The sequence below is a fragment of the Lissotriton helveticus genome, chromosome 3_1 (assembly GCF_964261635.1).
Source record: "Lissotriton helveticus chromosome 3_1, aLisHel1.1, whole genome shotgun sequence".
NCBI lineage: Eukaryota > Metazoa > Chordata > Amphibia > Caudata > Salamandridae > Lissotriton > Lissotriton helveticus.
In genome coordinates this window covers 1,918,082,972-1,918,101,619 of record NC_136061.1, presented here as the reverse complement: position 1 = coordinate 1,918,101,619, position 18,648 = coordinate 1,918,082,972, and the positions used below count along the sequence as shown (strand labels likewise).

Below are 18,648 nucleotides of genomic sequence, written 5' to 3'. Positions count from 1 at the left end.
TACTTTTGTGGTGTTTTCACTGTGTTACTGTGTGTGTGTGTGTGTGTGTTTATTTATTTATTTATGCATTTGTATAGTGCTTGAATCACCCCCGATGGGTTATCTCAGCACTCACGGACCCACATGAACAAGCTGTCACTAAAGAGCAAGTCTAGAACAGAACAGTTTTCAAAGCCTTTCTGAACTGCAGATGGACCGGGCACTGCCTCAAGGAAATGGGAAGCTGATTCCAATAGAGGAGAGCAAGATATAAAAAAGCTTTGCCCCCTGTCCTTAGCTTCTTTATCCTCGGTAGCATGAGGAGGGATTTCGAACCAGAGCGGAGGTCTGGGAGTATATTGGTTAAGTTTCTCCGCCAAATAAGTAGGTCTTTTACCCCACACTGCTTTATGCACGATGCTACAGATTTTAAATTGTATTTGTTTGCGCACAAGCAGCCAATGAAGCTGTTGGAGAAGGGGAAGTGAGGCTGTTCTGTAAGGGGCATTTAGTGTTGAATGAGCTGCCGTATTCTGCACAACCTGTAAGCGGTCCAGTGAGGACTCGTTATCTGCAATCTACAAGGTGTTGCAGTAATCCAATCTGCTCAACATCAGAATCTGGATAAGTGTCTTCCGTGTGGAATCGTGAAGGTAAGGGAAGACTCTTCTCAGCAGGCTAAGCGCATGGAAGCATGAGCCAACTGTGTGGGACACATGCTCCTTCGTGGTCAGAGACTGCTCTATGCGAACCCCTAGATTTTTTACTAATGTCTTCGATACTGGAGTGGTCCCTAACTCTTTTGGCCACCACTCTGGTGTCCACAGCAGTGGAGCATCTCAAAAGAGCATGATCTCAATCTTTCTGGCATTTAGTTGTAGATATTTGTTATGCATCCATTGAGAGATTGCCCACATGCCCGAAAAAAAGGTGTCTTGAGCTGCCTGGAGAGATTTATTGAAAGAGGGGGAAAGCTGAGTGTCATCTGCATATGATACTGGAATGAACCCATAGGTCCTCAGAAGTGCGGCCAAGGGAGCGACATAGATGTTAAATAATGTGGGACTTAGGCAAGAGACCTGGGGCCTCCCTTAGTCAGTTCCTTGGATGTTGAACGAAATGGACCCATATTGACTGTCTGGGAACAATTAGCAAGGAATCTTGCCATCCACTGCAGAGCTACTCCCTCAATACCTGATTCCTTCAGTCTCCTGAGTAGAATCTGGTGGCTGACCGTATCCAATGTGGCGGACAGATCTAATAACACCAATAGAGTGGATTGTCCGCTGTCCAGTGCTAGCCTGATGTTATCTGTAACAGCCATCAGGGCTGTTTCGGTGCTGTGTTTCAGCTGAAAGCCTGATTGCGATGGATCAAGGCTGCCTGCCGATTCGTTATGGTCTGACAGATGTTTATTAACATGTTTTTCCAGCAATTTGCCCATAAGAAGTAACAGGGAGACTGGTCGTAAATTAAAAAGATCTTCCATGGAGGTTTTGGTGTTTTTACGGATCAGAATGATCTGAGCCACCTTCCATGCCGCTGGAAGATGGCCTTCCTTCAATGATAGATTAAGAAGAGAACAGATTTTTTATTTGAGTATTATATAGTGCGAACTAGACCCGAGACATCGGATATCGGAGCGCTTTACATAAGCACCAGTTTAGTTACAAATGAACACGTTCATTTTTTTTGTTGCTAGGCACGATTGGAGCTGACAGTTGTTTAACAAGAGAGGAAGAGATTCTGGCAGGTATAATATCAAGTGGTGAACCTGATTTCACATTGCACATTAAAATTTCCACCTCCTCCTGAGTCAGTGGAGAGAAGCTCCCCAGTGCAGTAAACTTCGAGCACGGTGATAGGTCTATGTTCGCGTTAACCAACTGCAGACTGCCAGCAGAGGTAATCTTATTGTAGATGGTATAAATTTTTGGGATAAAGTAATCAGCTATTTTATCACAGAGGATTTGGGATGTGGCTTCCTCCAGATCACAATCTTTTGGGTTTATAAAAGCCTTCAGGATCTGGAACAAAGCTTTGGGTGTATTTTCTGCCTGGCCTATCTGTGGGGCAATATAGGATTTCCGAGCCAGCTTTATGTTCTTGTGATACTGGGTCAGGCTGTCCTGAATTTCTCTTTATCATTAATAAGATGGGTCAGTCGCCATCATCTCTCCAAGTTCTTACCGTGATTCTTTTCAATTTGAATGCACAAATACTTCACACATTGCCTCTTTATTTTAGCCTGACTGGTCTGTGCCAAGCTACCAGAGGGTGAGCACAGGTAAACTTTTTAGTGTGTACTATACTTACCCTGACTAGGATTGTTGTCCCTGCTTGGACAGGGGGCATACCTCTGCCAACCAGAAACCCAATTCCTAACAGTACGCAAATGACGAAGATTATGCCATTACCCCACATCGTCCAATTGAGATTTCGTTCAGACAAAAAACATTTTTTCTAGCGTACGAGAAAGAAAAGGAAGAAACTATCTTAAGCATCTGTTGTTTGCATCTTGTGTAACGAACACACCGGCATTGTTGCGTAGTAACAAATAATTTAATCTAATATTAGGGCATTTTTTGTAATTTTTGTAAAGGATATTGTGTGAGTTCTGTCAGACATAGATATTATAAATGGTCTGCAAATGTCTAGATATTCCGCATAGAGAGAAATATTAGCTATTAGCTGGGCTCTGCATTCACAGAAGTTCCCTTGCATTGTGCTGCAGCTTAGAAGCCCTAACCAGCAGCAAAGCTACTCCAAAGACAGGCTGGTCTCACATTCTTCTTGCAATCCTAATGCCTCTCACTGGACTGTTTATACTATGACACAACAGCTACTACGGTTTCATATGCACCTGTATCCTCTCCTTGTTTTCCTAATTTATCCTCTTCAGATTTTACTGAAAGCTTTAAATTCTTTAACTATAAATATTGTGATCTTTTGGAGAACAGGTGGAAAGGGCAGAGATCTGTGTCAATAAATGATCACTTTGAGATTGCTTAAGCAGTAAGGGTTGGTTTATTTTTTCTAGAAACCTGTGACTGGCTCTTGACTATCTTTTGAATATAGCTGCCTTCAACACTCTTGATCATCCTACTCTTAACGCAATCTGAAGCCTCAAATGATATTCACAGACAATATCCTTCACTGATTCTCTTTTTACCAATACAAGTGATTCTCTTTCTACCAATACAAGCGATGCCAGTTTGTTCACATGGGAACCTCCAGGTCCCTGAAGATCCAAGAAGGTCTGTATACCCTGCAAAATCCCCCAGGTTTTCATCTAGTCTTGTCTCATCTTCAACCTGTACTTGCAGCCTCTTGAGACGCTACTCACAGATAGCACAATTTACTAATATGGGGTGACACACTAGTATACTTGAAAGCTTCCACCGCTTCAAGCATCCAGCATCTCAAACACTGTGCTTCATCAGACCTGTATGTCCAGCATCTCCCTTAAGCTCAACACCACTAAAGTAGAATTTCTACTATTTGTCAAAAACAGCAAGTAACAACTAGTTCAAACCTGGCTCCACCAAAGGAAAATAAATCCTTCCTCGCTAAAAGCAACTCGAGAACTGCAATTCATGACCTCATACCCTTAAATTTGGATAATGGCCTTTTTATACAGCCATGTTTTACCATTCAAAGACATATGGAATAGAGAAGTTTTCAATTTACCTATTCAGTAAAGTGTAATGCAATAAAATAAATTACTAATATGACTTTACCAGTGGTGGCCACCACAAAAATCCAGTGGGGAGGAGAGGGGGTAAGCGAAATATAAGTTTTTTAAAACGTACCTGTCCTACCGCCGACTCCATTGGTGCTCCTCTTCACTCCTGATGGTGTCCTGGCAGTCCCTGGGACACCAGCACAGGCTCCCCATCCAATCCAGAGGCTGCTCTCATAGCATGAGAGCAGCACCAGGATTGATCTGAGCGGTCTCGTTTGATGCTTAGACGGTACCTTAGTGCCTATGGCATTTCTCCAACCCGGCCATGCAACAGCGTCGGGTTTGGCCGGCCTAAGACGGCCAGCCAAACCAACATGCCCACTTTACAGTTCACACTACCCCCTCCTCCCTGCCATGCTCAGCTCGGGCCCACCCAAATGATAATATTGTTATGTTATTATTGACTGACTCAGTGGGGCGATGCTCCTCCACCATTGCAACCCAAGACACCAATTCATCAAGGATGTTGACGGACTTTTTGACCCTGGTGTGTTGCAGTTAGCTGTAATTCCTAGTAAAAGATATGAGGTAATCCAAACAGTCGCTGTTGCCAATTGATGAGCAGTGCTTTTTTGCATATGTTCAAAAATATTTTCTTTGCTGCAAATACTAAATTAATAATATGCCTGCACCTGGATAATGTTACCTAGTGAGTCCAACCATGCATGTGTGAGAGGAGTCATCAAACATGTAGTTAATTGGTACTTTTTTCAGTGAAGTATAATTTTTGGCTATAACTATTTCTAATTTGCGAACTAGACAGCTGAAATTCTGATTTAATTGTTAAGAGTCTCTACATCTAGGGGAAATTATTCTGAGATCCATAAGTAATATATGTATTTAATTTGTATCAATTTAATCAAGGGCCTCTTTTCATTTTTTATACTGGCAGAGTTTAACACATTTTGAGAATCTTCATATCTGCGACAGTTTGAATTGCATCCCATACTTTTCCCAGAATGTGCAATTATCTACCCACTCAAATAACATTTGGCGTAACATCCTGATCTCTTTATCTCCCCGCCAAGACAAGCCATCTTTTCAAAAAAAGAGTTAAGCCAATTACGCTCGATGACAAAGTATGGTAACTGCATTATTGCTGCCACTTTAGTGGATTGTTTGTTACTGTCCCTTACCGCCAGTTACCTAGGTACTGTCCCTTACCTAAAGCAGTCCCAAGTTTGCCTGGTGGTGGCGGACAGTAAAAAATGGCTCTATGTCCGCCCATCCTTGGAGGACAGTTTGGCTACAGCGGGGATGAAGTCGTTAGCCACAGCCGTAGCCAAAACTATGGCCTGCCTGCATATACATCTGGTGAGTGGACCATTGTGTTGATGGGGAGGTCATTCTGTTGCAGTTGCAACTGAGTTCCTTCTGTCCCAACATATAAGTCGGCCCCTATATTTCTACTGCTGGTAATGCTGTTCGGTGGTAATCCTGCCAATGATGAAATTGCACACCAAAGTTCACATTGCCAAGCACCTCTAAATCATTATTAAGCCTGCACTCTATTTCTGATAGAAGAGCAATCTTATGTTTCCCTATATTTGTAAATTGTACGTATTTAAATAAGCAATTAGGTAAGAACAACTAGGCAGGTAATAATTTCATAAAGTGTATTTAACCCACACAAGCTTATTCAAGAAATAATAAAAAGCAAGCACAGCTACGCAGTATAAGGGCACTTTCTTAAAATGTAAGTTTCCCACTTACAGGAAGACCACTAAAATTCAACATTTAAATACACAATATCAGTTTATCAGTAAGCACATGAATTAAAATGTTCACAAAATTAATCGTCATTGTAAAATGTGTTTTTCTTAGAAAATACCTGTGATCAGAAACATTTGGAGGACATACACATAATAAAATTCGGGATAATAAGTTGCACCCTCATTAACATTATTACAACTTTAGAAAATAATAATGTAAATACCTTTAGGTCGAATGTGGTTTGGAAATCTCCTCGCAGTCTACAGAAACAGTGTGGTTACTTTAGATGGCCATTCGTGGACCCACTTGATATAGGTCTCAAGAGGAAGGGAAGATGCTCTGGTCAACACCTCTCACTGTCAGCTCCTAGCTGCAGCTGGCACCCTTGCCCTCATACTGCTCCAGCTACCATTAATGATATAGGCACCATGCAGCTCTTTCAGCTTGATGGCAATAGAGGTAACAGGCAGGACTTAGACTTTCATAAACCACCAGAAATACTACCCGTAGGCTATGCCTATCTGGCTGAGAAAGTGTTCACCTCTCCTTATTACACCACATCACGCCTCATCAAAGAACACTAATGCTACTAAGGCGACGAGTAACACACATTATTCTCAAATCTGCTCCTGGTCCCTCCTCTGCACTGCACTTTCTTGCTTCTAGCTCAGTTCTTGTTATAAGAATAGCAAGAACATGCAAACATACGGGGGGCGCTGTCCTGTGATGCTAACTTGTAGTGGCACTAAATTACTGACACTTAAAGCAGGAATTACAGTGACTCTCCACCTTAGCATAAGAGGCCCTCTTTTGTAAGCAAATGACTGCCAGCCTATTGGCAGAGGATGACAACTGGCGAGAAAGACTGGTTCAGACATAGTTGAGAGTTGAAGTGAATATCCCAGCATTCTTCAACTCCCCAGGCCACCACTTGTTAGCGTAGTTGGGCTTCTTATAGCACTGAAGGACCCGTGGAGTCACAGGCTGTGATGAGTTAGGTCCAGGTCCCTCGCTAGACACCAGAGAAGTTTTCTTGGAAGCTGCCAGTCTACAAAAGATGGAAACACTGGAAGAACAGGATTCAAAGGCCTTGATTTTGGGTTTGGTGGATGGGTACTCAGTCACCATCATGGCTGATATCCTGTCTGCCTTATTACAAGTGCATTAATGCAATCATATCTCTGTTGAGAGATAAGGAAAGACTGACCTCGCGAATGAAGCTTTACTGTGGGCATTGCAATTTAAACATTGTGTGATTTAGCTCTCAGAACAGGGAAAACAAGCATTGCCAAAACTAATAGGTCTGGTGTTAGCTGCTAGTCTTCTCTATTTGACAATGTATGTTTTCTTTTGTAAAGCTTTATTGGTGGGAGAGTGGCAGGGCCCTCACTGATATAAAAAAATAATTTGCTAAAAGTAAAATATGTTTTGGGCCCCAAAAAGCACATATTGCCATTGTAGTTCTTGGCACTGAAGGGAACTACCTTGTGCGTGGATGTGCTCCTATTGAAAGAGCAGAATGCGGCCACTCAATTGAAGTCAGCAATGGCTGAAGCGGGGTGACCCACTGGATTATGCTGTTTTCCTTCGTTGGGATTTAAATGTTTCTACTTGTAAGTGACCTCACCTAATAAATACTGTTAAACCTTACCTGCAGAGGAACGTTTCTCCCAGAGTGGAGAGCTGTGTCCGGACTGTGTCTGTGGTCAGGTGGCTAACTGCACACTGTAAGGTTTTGGTGGGTGTTAGTGAGTGTCTGAACTTTCAATTCATGAGCAATTGCAATTTTCTTACAATTCATATATCATTGATGAAACCTAACCTAGAGCATGCCCTACTTTGTGAGGGATACAGGATGCAGTCCATGAGGCCGATTGTTGCGCAGGGAAGCCCTCGCTTTAGACAGTACTTCCGGGCACTCACTTCCGCCCTGGTTAGCGGTCCAGATTCCAGACGCACCTATTTAGAGACATGCTGGAGAGGACGCGCGTAGCGGGCTCGCCACCGGCACGCCAAAGGCAAGCCCGTCTGTGCCTGTCCGCGCCTGGACCGGGCCGAGGGCCAGAAACACTGGTTCAGGTACCGAAGATACGGCAAGCTTACATTACGCGGGAGAGAGCCTAAGAGCTGTATGCCCGCCTAGACAACAGACTTGCAATATGTTTACAGGTGAGGATCTAATAAAATCTGATTACTCACAATGCCTGGGTTGCGAGATAAAAATACAAAAGCCCTTAAATCTGACACTAAATTCACATATTGAAGTTACTTTTTCAAATTCAGTGCTTAGTGTCAAAGTCAAAGTCAAAATATGCTTTATTCGATTTTTACAGCAATTAAAAATTATAAAAGCAACAATAAATATACATTTTATATTAGTTTAAAAACATTTAAGAAAGTATTAAACATATACGTTACTGATTCAAAGCATTTACATACTAAAAATTAAACAATCTTTCATTAAATTCGGTTTCCTCAGGATGCTTTTTAGGAAGCCAATCATGACCATAATACATTTTCCATTCTCCAGTCTCTGTAGACTTAAGTAAGCTGGTCTACATTGCCTCCAGAAACCCTCTCTCAAATATTGTCTGATCCATGTTCTGCGTTCCTTCTCATAATATTTGCAGAATAATGTTACATGGAAGGTGCATTGTTGTGATAAATTATCACAAGGGCATGTATCCAGATTCCTGGACCAGTTATTTTTTGTAGAAAAAGTTACTAAATGATGAAATAAATTAAACCTGAACCTAGCAAAATAAAACGTTCAAAACCCAAGGTACATAATGATAAATACGGTTGGATAGTGTACCAGACCAGTGACAGGTGATGGTCGATAACGTTTTTTTTAGAGAGCTCAACTGAACATCTTAACATTTCATAGTGGTCCATACACAATCTTTTTAGTTCTTTCCTCGGTATCCCACTCAATAGTTCAGGGTTAGTGAATAATTCTGGTCTTTGTAGATCATTAAATGTTCTCCTAATGAACTCCAGCCAAGGAATATTTTTCACGTTATCCAAAGTCATAACATCATTAAGAATTTCCATGTTAAGGGACAACGCTTCTACTGTCTACACCTTATGCCAGAGTAAAATCGGTGTATGAGATCAGAGATATAATCCATTCCTAACTCTGCATGGCAGTTAAAAACTGCCGTACCCTGAGGGAGTGCTAACAAATATCTAAAACAGCCGTTTTCTGCTATCTGGATGGGTGTTATCTTTTGGTATCCCCATATACCTGCCCCATAAAGAGCTATACTTCTGCATTTTGCCTTATAGATGCTTAAGAGTATTTCGGGTGGTCTATTCCCTAATTTTTTTGCAAAATTCATTAGGGCCGCAATAGAACGTTTGAATAATAAAGTTCTATTTTTAACAGCGGCATTCCATGACCTGGACCCATCTATTAACACTCCCAGGTATGAAAAGCTTTTGGTCTGTTCTAATGTAAGGCCATCAGTTTTGATGGCCTTGCATTTAGCTCTTCCTTTCCCACATGTCATAATGAACGATTTTTTGGCATTAGTTTTTAGACCCCTACATTCCATAAACTGTACATATTTAGCTAATGCCTTCTGGGCACCGACCCTGGTTCTGGCCATTAGTACAGCGTCATCCGCATAGAGAAGGGAAACCACCTGCTTTTTGCCATATCTAGGTGAATCCACTACATTGGCCTCCAATTCCCTCTCCAAAGCGTTCGTATATATGGAGAAAAGGAATGGGGCCAATACGCAGCCCTGTCTGACTCCCTTCTCTATGCGGAATAACCCTGTACACTCCCCTCTCAGTCCATGTCTCACCTTTGCAGTTGCATCAGAGTACAGCTGTCGGAGAAAGTTAAGTATTGCAGGTTCCACCCTGTACTCCTCCAGTATTTGCCACAATTTGTCGTGATCCACGCAGTCGAAAGCGGCTGAGAGGTCGACAAATATGGCATGAAGACAACCTTTCTTGGCTTGGGTGTATTTTCCTTGGATCATCACAAAATTCAATACCTGCTCTACTGTGCCCATCCCTTCCCTGAAGCCGTACTGGACTGGGCTTAGTATATTGTTTTCGTTTTCCCAGTTTTGTAGTTTACCAAGGACTACCCTACCTGCTATTTTCATGAGGGAGTCCACGAGGGATATGGACCTATAATTACTTGGGGATTCTCTATCCCCTTTTTTATAGATGGGGATGATTATAGATTCTGCCCGGGTTTTAATAAAGCCTTCCGTACAACAAGCCCTTAAGACACGTGTGCAGATTGGGGCCCAGAGTTCAATAGTCGATTTGAAGATATCGTTTTGGACTCCATCTGGGCCCGGGGCCTTACTTCCTTTGCTATTATTTATAGCATTCAAAAATTCCTCGTATGAAATTTCAATGTCTAACAGGAAGTTATTCTTCTCTCTATTTGCCTGGTTGTTTGCCATTCCCAAAATTGCCTGTTTCACATCCTCCTTTTTATATACCTTAGAAAAGAAGTCTATCCATGTCCTTTCGTCTATGGCAACTTTGATTCTTGCAGTATCCAGTTTAGTGAAATAGGGAGCATTTACTGCTTGCCAAAACATTTTGCTGTCTCTACGCTGCGAGGCTTTAAGTAAATTATGCCAGGCCACTTCTTTTATTTCTTTTTTCCTTTTAATCCGAGCTTGATTATAGGTTTTTCTGCAAGCCCTTATTAAACAGAGGTCCCTCGGTTTAACACTAAGTGCTCTTTTAAGGAGATTGTAGGCTTTAGTGCATTTTGTGTCGAACCATCCATTTATCTTGTTGCCTTTCATAGTGTTTCTCTTTATAAGGGAGTCTTGTATAACTAATGTTACCGTCCCAAAGGCAGCCAAGATTTCGATGTTAGTTGATGCCTCGTCTAGGCACACCATGATGTGTGTTAGGGCCTTAGATATAATTGTTCTATTTATTTTCAACGGATCTAGCTTACCCCACTCCAGTGCACAGCCGTTTTGCCGTGCCAGCACTATTTCTTGGGTCCACACCAAGGATTCAATAGTAGTGGGCGTATCACAGTCAGGAAGGCTTAAACTTATGCTAATGGGTAAGTGATCACTAAGACCGCTAGGGTGAATTACAAATTGTTGTACCCAACTTGCGTATCTTAAGGGGAAAATGATAACATTGATAATGGATTGCAGACCCCTTGCTATGAATGTTGAACTAAATTCGACCTTCAGGGTACACATCATATTTGCAAAGCCTAAATCATATGAGGCCATTATATCATTTATTGTCTCCCCTCTGTCTGAGTGTACTAGATGGTTCCCATCCTCACTTTCCTCCTGTACATAGTCCCTTGATCTACAAACATTGGAGTTGCAAACACTAATATTAAAATCCCCTCCCCATATCAAGATTACATCTTTCCCCTTGGCCATATTTAAGTAATTAAGGTCTGCCTGAAGCTTGCTCATCTCCCCATGAAAAGCAGTTATTTTGATGTTGTTATAAAAATTAACCCCGAGTAATTCCATACCTGCATGCAGTTTGACAGAAACCATTTGGTAATAGGGGGATTGCATAATCATTTTGATTCTCTGGACACTCAACAGATTTGAGACGGTAAACAGTCATAATATCGATTCCAAAATATAGAATGGACATAATATCGAAGTAAAAATATAGAATGGACAAAATATCGAATGGACACAATATAGTGGTTAAAAATATCGAATGTAAGGTAAGTAATATCGATTTTCAAAATATAGAAGTCAAAATATCGAAGTATACAATATAGGCATTAAATATATCGATTTTTTTATAATATCTATTTTTTTTAAGTGTTTTGTACGTTAGTATATGTGTCAAAAGTGTATATTAATTTTTTTAATGTATGTTTAATGTATTTTAAGTAATGAATTTTATGTTATTTAATTTTTGCGTAATTTAATTCTGTAGCGGGTTGTGGCTTTATAGGGGAATAGGGTGGGAAGTAATTTAATTATATTAAATTAAATAATAATTTTTAGCAATTATTAATAATTTGTAATTACATTTTGCTTTCTAGTTCTGTAGCGGGTTGTGGGTTAACAGAGGAATAGGGTGGGAAGTAATTTAATTGTAATTAATTAAATATTTTTATTTATTTACTGGTATTCATTTTGAATTTATTGTTATTTTTTAATTGGTAATTAATTTTTATTAATTGCCAATTAATTTGTATTAATTGATTAATTGTTAATTATGTTAATTTTCTAAATTTATTTTCTGTAGCGGGTTGTGGGTTTATAGGGGAATAGGGTGGGAAGTAATTTAATTGTAATTAAGTAAATAATTTTTTTCATTTATTGGTATTGATTTTAAATTTATTGTTAATTAATTGTTAATTGGTAATTAATTTCTATTAATTGGCAATTAATTTTTTTTAATTGGTAATTATTTTGTATTAATTAAATATTTGATAATTATGATAATTGTATTAATGTATTTTCTGTAGTGGGATGTGGGTTTATAGGGGAATAGGGTGGGAAGTAATGTAATTGTATTTAATTACATATTAAAAATACTTTTTGTGTATTAATTTACTGTTAATTTTTAATTGGTATTAATTTTTATTATTAATTAGTTTTTGTTATTGAAAATTAATTAGTTGTTAAATAATTATGAATAGGTTATAAATTTTTAATAACTAATATGTAGTTGTATTTCTAATTAATTATTACATAATATAAAATTGGTTATTAATTTCAATTAATGTTTTATTGGTATTGATATTTAATTTATTTTTAATAATATATTAAATCATTACTTTCCCTACTGTTAAACTCACTGGAGTGGGAATAGTAATTTTCACCCTCCCGCTATCCAACGCTTTCCCTACTGTTGCACTCTCTGGAGTGGGAATAGTATTTTTTACCCCTACGCTATTCAACGCTTTCCCTACTGTTGCACTCTCTGGGGTGGGAATAGTAATTATTACCCCTACGCTATCCAAAGCTTTCCCTACTGTTGCACTATCTGGAGTGGGAATAGTAATTTTCACACTCCCGCTATCCAACGCTTTCCCTACTGTTGCACTCTCTGGAGTGGGAATAGTATTTTTTACCCCTACGCTATCCAACGCTTTCCCTACTGTTGCACTCTCTGGAGTGGGAATAGTAATTTTTACCCCTACGCTATCCAATGCTTTCCCTACTGTTGTACTCTCTGGAGTGGAAATAGTAATTTTTACCCTTCCAATATCCAACGCTTTCCCTACTGTTGCACTCTCTGGAGTGGGAATAGTAATCTTTACCCCTACGCTAATCAACGCTTTCCCTACTGTTGCACGCTCTGGAGTTGGAATAGTAATTTTTACCCTCCCGCTATCCAACGCTTTCCCTACTGTTGCACTCTCTGGAGTGGGAATAGTAATTTTTACCCTTATGCTATCCAACGCTTTCCCTACTGTTGCACTCACTGGAGTGGGAATAGTATTTTTTACCCCTACGCTATCTAACACTTTCCCTACTGTTGCACTCTCTGGAGTGGGAATAGTAATTTTTACCCCTACGCTATCCAACGCTTTCCCTACTGTTGCACTCTCTTGAGTGGGAATAGTATTTTTTACCCCTACGCTATCCAACGCTTTCCCTACTGTTGCACTCACTGGAGTGGGAATAGTATTTTTTACCCTCCCGCTATCCAACACTTTCCCTACTGTTGCACTCTCTGGAGTGGGAATAGTAATTTTTACCCTTATGCTATCCAACGCTTTCCCTACTGTTGCACTCACTGGAGTGGGAATATTATTTTTTACCCCTACGCTATCCAACGCTTTCCCTACTGTTGCACTCTCTGGAGTGGGAATAGTAATTTTTACCCCTACGCTATCCAAAGCTTTCCCTACTGTTGCACTCTCTGGAGTGGGAATAGTATTTTTTACCCCTACGCTATCCAACGCTTTCCCTACTGTTGCACTCACTGGAGTGGGAATAGTATTTTTTACCCCTACGCTATCCAACGCTTTCCCTACTGTTGCACTCACTGGAGTGGTAATATTAAATGTTACCCTCCTGCTATCCTACGGTAAAATATTGTACATTTTTTATTAATAACTTAAATTAATTATATCTTAATTTTAAGGTTATTTGAGTATTTTTAAGTATGTTTAGTTAATTATATTTATTATTTCATTAATTTTAAATTACTTTTAAGACATTTAAAAAAATTCGATATTTTGACTGACTATATTTTTTACAGACTATATTTTGGATTCGATATTTTTGTACTTACCTGTTTGTAGATAGGAATTCGATATTTTGGCATTCTATATTTTTGTGACTATATTTTGGTAAGTCTATATTTTGTCATTCTATATTATGTCAGTGATCCATTTGAGACATATACACAAATACCTCCTTTATGTCTGCCATGGCCGGACTGTTCCCCTGGGGTATGATATGTTTTAAAACCATCCAGGTGTTGTTCCTTCAAAAGCCAGGTTTCCTGGATGCATAGCACATCATACTGCTGTATAAATTCCCCCCAAACTGGATTGGATAATTTAGTTTCCAGACCACAAATATTCCATGACACTAATTTGATGAGGCCATAAGCCGGGGATTGGTCTACAAGTGCAGTAATAGCATAGTGATTATTGAGTGTTTTTTTTCCCTCTTCATAGCAGCGTTTATAGGTGATACATCTCCCACAAATGCGGGAGTATCAGCTTTAGGGGTCACCTGAAGGTTACAGTCAGATATCGTGTTTACATGTGTATTTGTAGCAACCCCCGGGACACCCATGTTGTGTAGATAATCGCTTTTATCGTCATGTGGTACCTCAACTGAATTGTTATTGTCGTTCAGTCAGTCACACTCATTAAGGCCAGATAGTACTGAAAATCTATTTGGTTCTGTTGGAAAGTAGTGTAACCCATGTCTTGCCCAGTGTGGAATCGTTGCAGGCCTCATCGTTAATGGTCTTGTATCCTGTTGTATTCTATACTTGCGGGCCCTGACCTGTTGCCACCCATTCCAGCTATCTGGTCTTGGTCGATGTGGTACACCATAGAAATAGCCTAGGGGCAATATCTCAATACTTGAGTCCCTTGGCCTTTCATCGTACATAGCTTCACTTAAGATTCTTTCCGCTATTGTCGGGCAATTAAAGTTGACCACTATGCAGTCTCCCGATCTCAATTTTTTTTGCGTACCAAGCCAAGATACCCTTCGGACCATAATGATACTATGAGCAAGGTTATTAGTTGTTTCAGCGGTGTGTGAACTACAGCTAACTCTTATTAATTCCAGGTCATTTATAAAACATAGTTATGAAGTCGCCGATCTCATCACTTACAACAAAATCGATATGCTGTTTATAACAGAAACTTGGGGCAATGTTACCTCTGATCCTGATTTTAACATTGCAGTCCCTCATGGCTATAAAGTATTTAGACATGACAGACAACTAAACAGAGGTGGTGGACTTGCTCTAATACATAGAATTGAACTAAACTCCCACTGCTCAATTATGTGTTCATCTGACTGCGAGGCTTTCCTTTTTAAAATTTCAACACAGGGACAAGACACAATTAATGGTCTATTGACTTATCGCTCTCCCGGTCCAAGATCTAACTTTCTGGCTAACCTAAACTCATTACTAGAGTCTTCGATCCAATTTCTTTACGTTTCTAGGTGTCTTGAACTTCCATTTAGAAGCGTTAGAAGATAAAGACAAAATGGAGCTTCCAGAAATAACATCAGAACTAGGCCTCAGACCGCTTATTCAAAAACCTACGCATCCAGCAGGGCTTACTCTAGATGGTCTTTTTTTGAACAATCCCGCCATCTTTAATATATCTACTCTTCCACTAACTTGGTCTGACCATCATGCCATTCTCTTTAGATATAAGCTCCTTCGATCCAACACCCTTATTACGGCCCACGCCAAGACCACCAGTAGATTTTTGCACCAAATTCATCCTTTGTCGCTCGTTGACCATTTAGCTCAAACCCAGCCGGACTTGGAGCTAGATGCAGAATCTTCAGCCATAAACTATACTACATGGCTAGAGTCTAAGGGGTCCATTAGGATGGCGGGCGGACTTTGTCCACCCGCCATCCTAACGGTGATCAGGACCGCCCGCCTGAAGGGCGGGGGTCCCACCATTGGCATTAGGATGCGCCCGCCACAGTGGCGGGCGCATTCCTCAAGTTAACATTGTGGCGGGCGGTGCTCATTGCTCAATGCACGCATTTGCATAATCGAAGCGGCAGGCACCGCGCGGTGCCTGCCGCTGCGATCATGCAAATGCAGGGGGGTACCACAGGTACCCCCCTGTGTGCCACCCCCCTTTGGCCATCACTCTGGGGGCCCACAGGGGGCCCCCGCAACAATCACCGCCTGCCTTTCCGTGGCGGCATTGCCGCCGCGGAAAGGCCCCTAATTTCAGGCATCGTAATATGGCTGGCGGTGTCCATTGGACACCGTCACCATATTATTCCATCACCGCCGCGGTCGCCTTGCGACCGCGGCGGTAAAACGGCGGACGGTCTTTCCGTCCGCCGATGTCCCCTCCGCCATGCTAATCTGGCGGAGGAGAAAACAAGAGTGCTTGTTGGGCGGATTGCCTCCGCCAGGGTGGCGGTGGCCACCGCCACCCTGGCGGAGGCAATCCGCCCGACATACTAATGGACCCCTAACTGTTTGAAACTTGCTCCTATTACAATGATTAATAAAAATAGAAAAACACCTTCATCCCCGTGGTTTTTGGAAGCCCTGAGATTAGACAAACAGGCTTGTAGAAGGCAAGAAAGAATCGGGCGAAAACATTACGAAGCAATGGAAAAAGACAGGTACAAAGCTATGCTCTCAGACTTTAAAAGAAAGTTGATTTCCGAGAAAAGCCACTATTTCACATCACAAATAAAAAAGCTGGTAATTCCAGTAAAGAACTCTTTCAGACTGTAAAATATCTGACCTCAGGCACGAAAGAGGATCCGTCAATCATTGTCAAGAGTTTTGTGATGCACTTGCTCATACATTCAAATCTAAGGTGGATCAAATCTTTCACCAGTTTGCCCACTCACTCTAAGTCACACATTAATTCTATAGAGCAAGAAGACATTGCCAACGCGTCTTTTCTTAATTTTACTACGGCATCTTCAACTCAAATAGCGGAACTCATTCTTATGGCCAATTCAGGATCACCAGAAGATCCTTGCCCCCCTATAATTTTACATAGCATCAGCCAATTCATGGGACCTTATCTGTCCAAGCTGTTTAATCAGATGATGTCACAAGGATCTTTTTCCACTGTGTGGAAACAGGCTTGTATCTTACCTCTTTTTAAAAAAACTAATTTGAACTCGACAGAGCCAACTATCGACCTATCGCAAGAATACCTTTGTCTGCAAAGATAATAGAGAAAACAATAAATGCAGAACTTTCTACCTTCATTGCGGACAGTCAGGTTTTAGAACATAGCCAGTTTGGTTTGAGAACTAATCATAGCACTGAAACTGCTCTGATAAAAACCATGGAAGAAATTCAGTCCTCACTAGATGGCTATGGGTCAGCAGTTCTTATACTGCTCAACCTATCCGCAACATCTGATACTGTAGATCATGCTCTTCTGGTCCATCGATTAAAAACAATAGGGATAGGAAGAGAAGCCCTCTCCCTACTGACATCATTTTTATCAGAAAGAACTCAAACAGTCCACCTAGGCAAATTCAAGTCGGCACCTTTTACACTGCCGTTCAGGGTCCCTCAGGGCTCCTTGTTGAGTCCCACACTATTTAACATGTATGTGGCTGAATTGCCACCACTGATCAGAAGTTTTAATTTGATTCCTACCTCCTACGCCGATGATACCCAGTTGGTAATCTCGACAGTGGATAAAGATATCATCATTCCCTAAAACGTCACGATTGTATGGTTACGTTAAGTAACTGGATGAGCAATCATCGCCTGAAATTGATTTCAAGCAAAACGGAAGTGATCATGTTTGGTAATCTCTTTCCACCTTTGTCCCCAGCGTGGTGGCCAGAAAATCTACGCCCCCCTATTACACCTGTAGTTAAAGCCAAGAACCATAGCGTTATTATGGATGACAAATTGAGCCTGAAGCCCCAAGTATCCAAGGTGGTGTCCTCCGCATGCTTTATGATTAAAACCTTAAGAAAAATACTCCCTTTTATTCCCCAAAAAAACAGAAAGACGGTTGTAACCTCTCTAGTCTTATCAAGGCTTGACTACTGTAATGACTTATACATCAACATCCAATCCACTCTTCTGAGAAAGTTGTAAACTGTACAAAATGCCGCTGCAAGACTCATACTGGATATGCCCAAACATCAGTCTGTTAGAACAGGGTTTCAGGACCTGCACTGGCTGCCAGTCGGTCAGCAGGTAAAATTCAAGGCGCTCTGTATCGCTCACAAGACACTCCATTGAGAAGGTCAGAAAATTTTTATGTGACCTTTTTAGATAGTATTCACCCAACAGACCTCTACAATCGGCCAATACCAATCTGATGCCTACTGTCAGAAACAAAAAAAAGAACTGGGGTGGGAGAAGTTTTAGCTACAATACCATAAAGGAATGGAACTCTCTTCCATTACATTTTAGGAAGAATCCCTCTCTTTTTGAGTTCAGAAAGCAACTAAAGATATGGCTCTTTTAGGAATAGTGGTCTGAAACACAGTATGGAGAATCGGAAGCGCCAAGACACCTAAGGGTATATGTGCGCTATACAAGTCATAATAACATTACATAACATAACATAACTACAGCTTCGGAGCTAAACATATTCCATCGGAAGTGTGGAGGTTGAAACGAGATCCTAAAAAGAGGCTTGAGCTTCTAAGATGAAGGGTGAGAAGGAACAGGAGACTCTTTGAGTTAAAGCATGTGTTAAATTAAATGAAAACGCATGGGGCTGATGTCCAGAAGGAGTGCTGGGTCACAATCAGTAACAAAAGCAATAAGAAAAGGGGATACATTCAAAGGGGTAATCGTAAGTGCACGTGAAAGGGAAGGACTGAATCCGATGCCATATTACAGGAAGTGAGGCAATTGAAGACTAAATAGCCTGCCTGCCATTCTCTGCCATTTATGTCTATGGGCCTTATGAATGAACACATTTTACCATAGACACAGAATGGGTACAACCTTTTGATACGTATGGCCCTATGTATCTAGCCACCTCTAGGAAAAAGGGGCAGCTTTTTACTTGATAGAAACTTACTTCCAGATGCTAAAGTGCTTTA

At 40.8% G+C, this 18,648-nt stretch overlaps 1 protein-coding gene across 2 annotated transcripts in view; it reads left to right on the top strand.

Moving 5' to 3' along the window:
• The window catches only part of PTPN5 (protein tyrosine phosphatase non-receptor type 5), a 588,489-nt gene that overhangs the window by 183,270 nt on the left and 386,571 nt on the right, over positions 1-18,648 (top strand). The gene's annotated exons all lie outside the window — the stretch shown is intronic.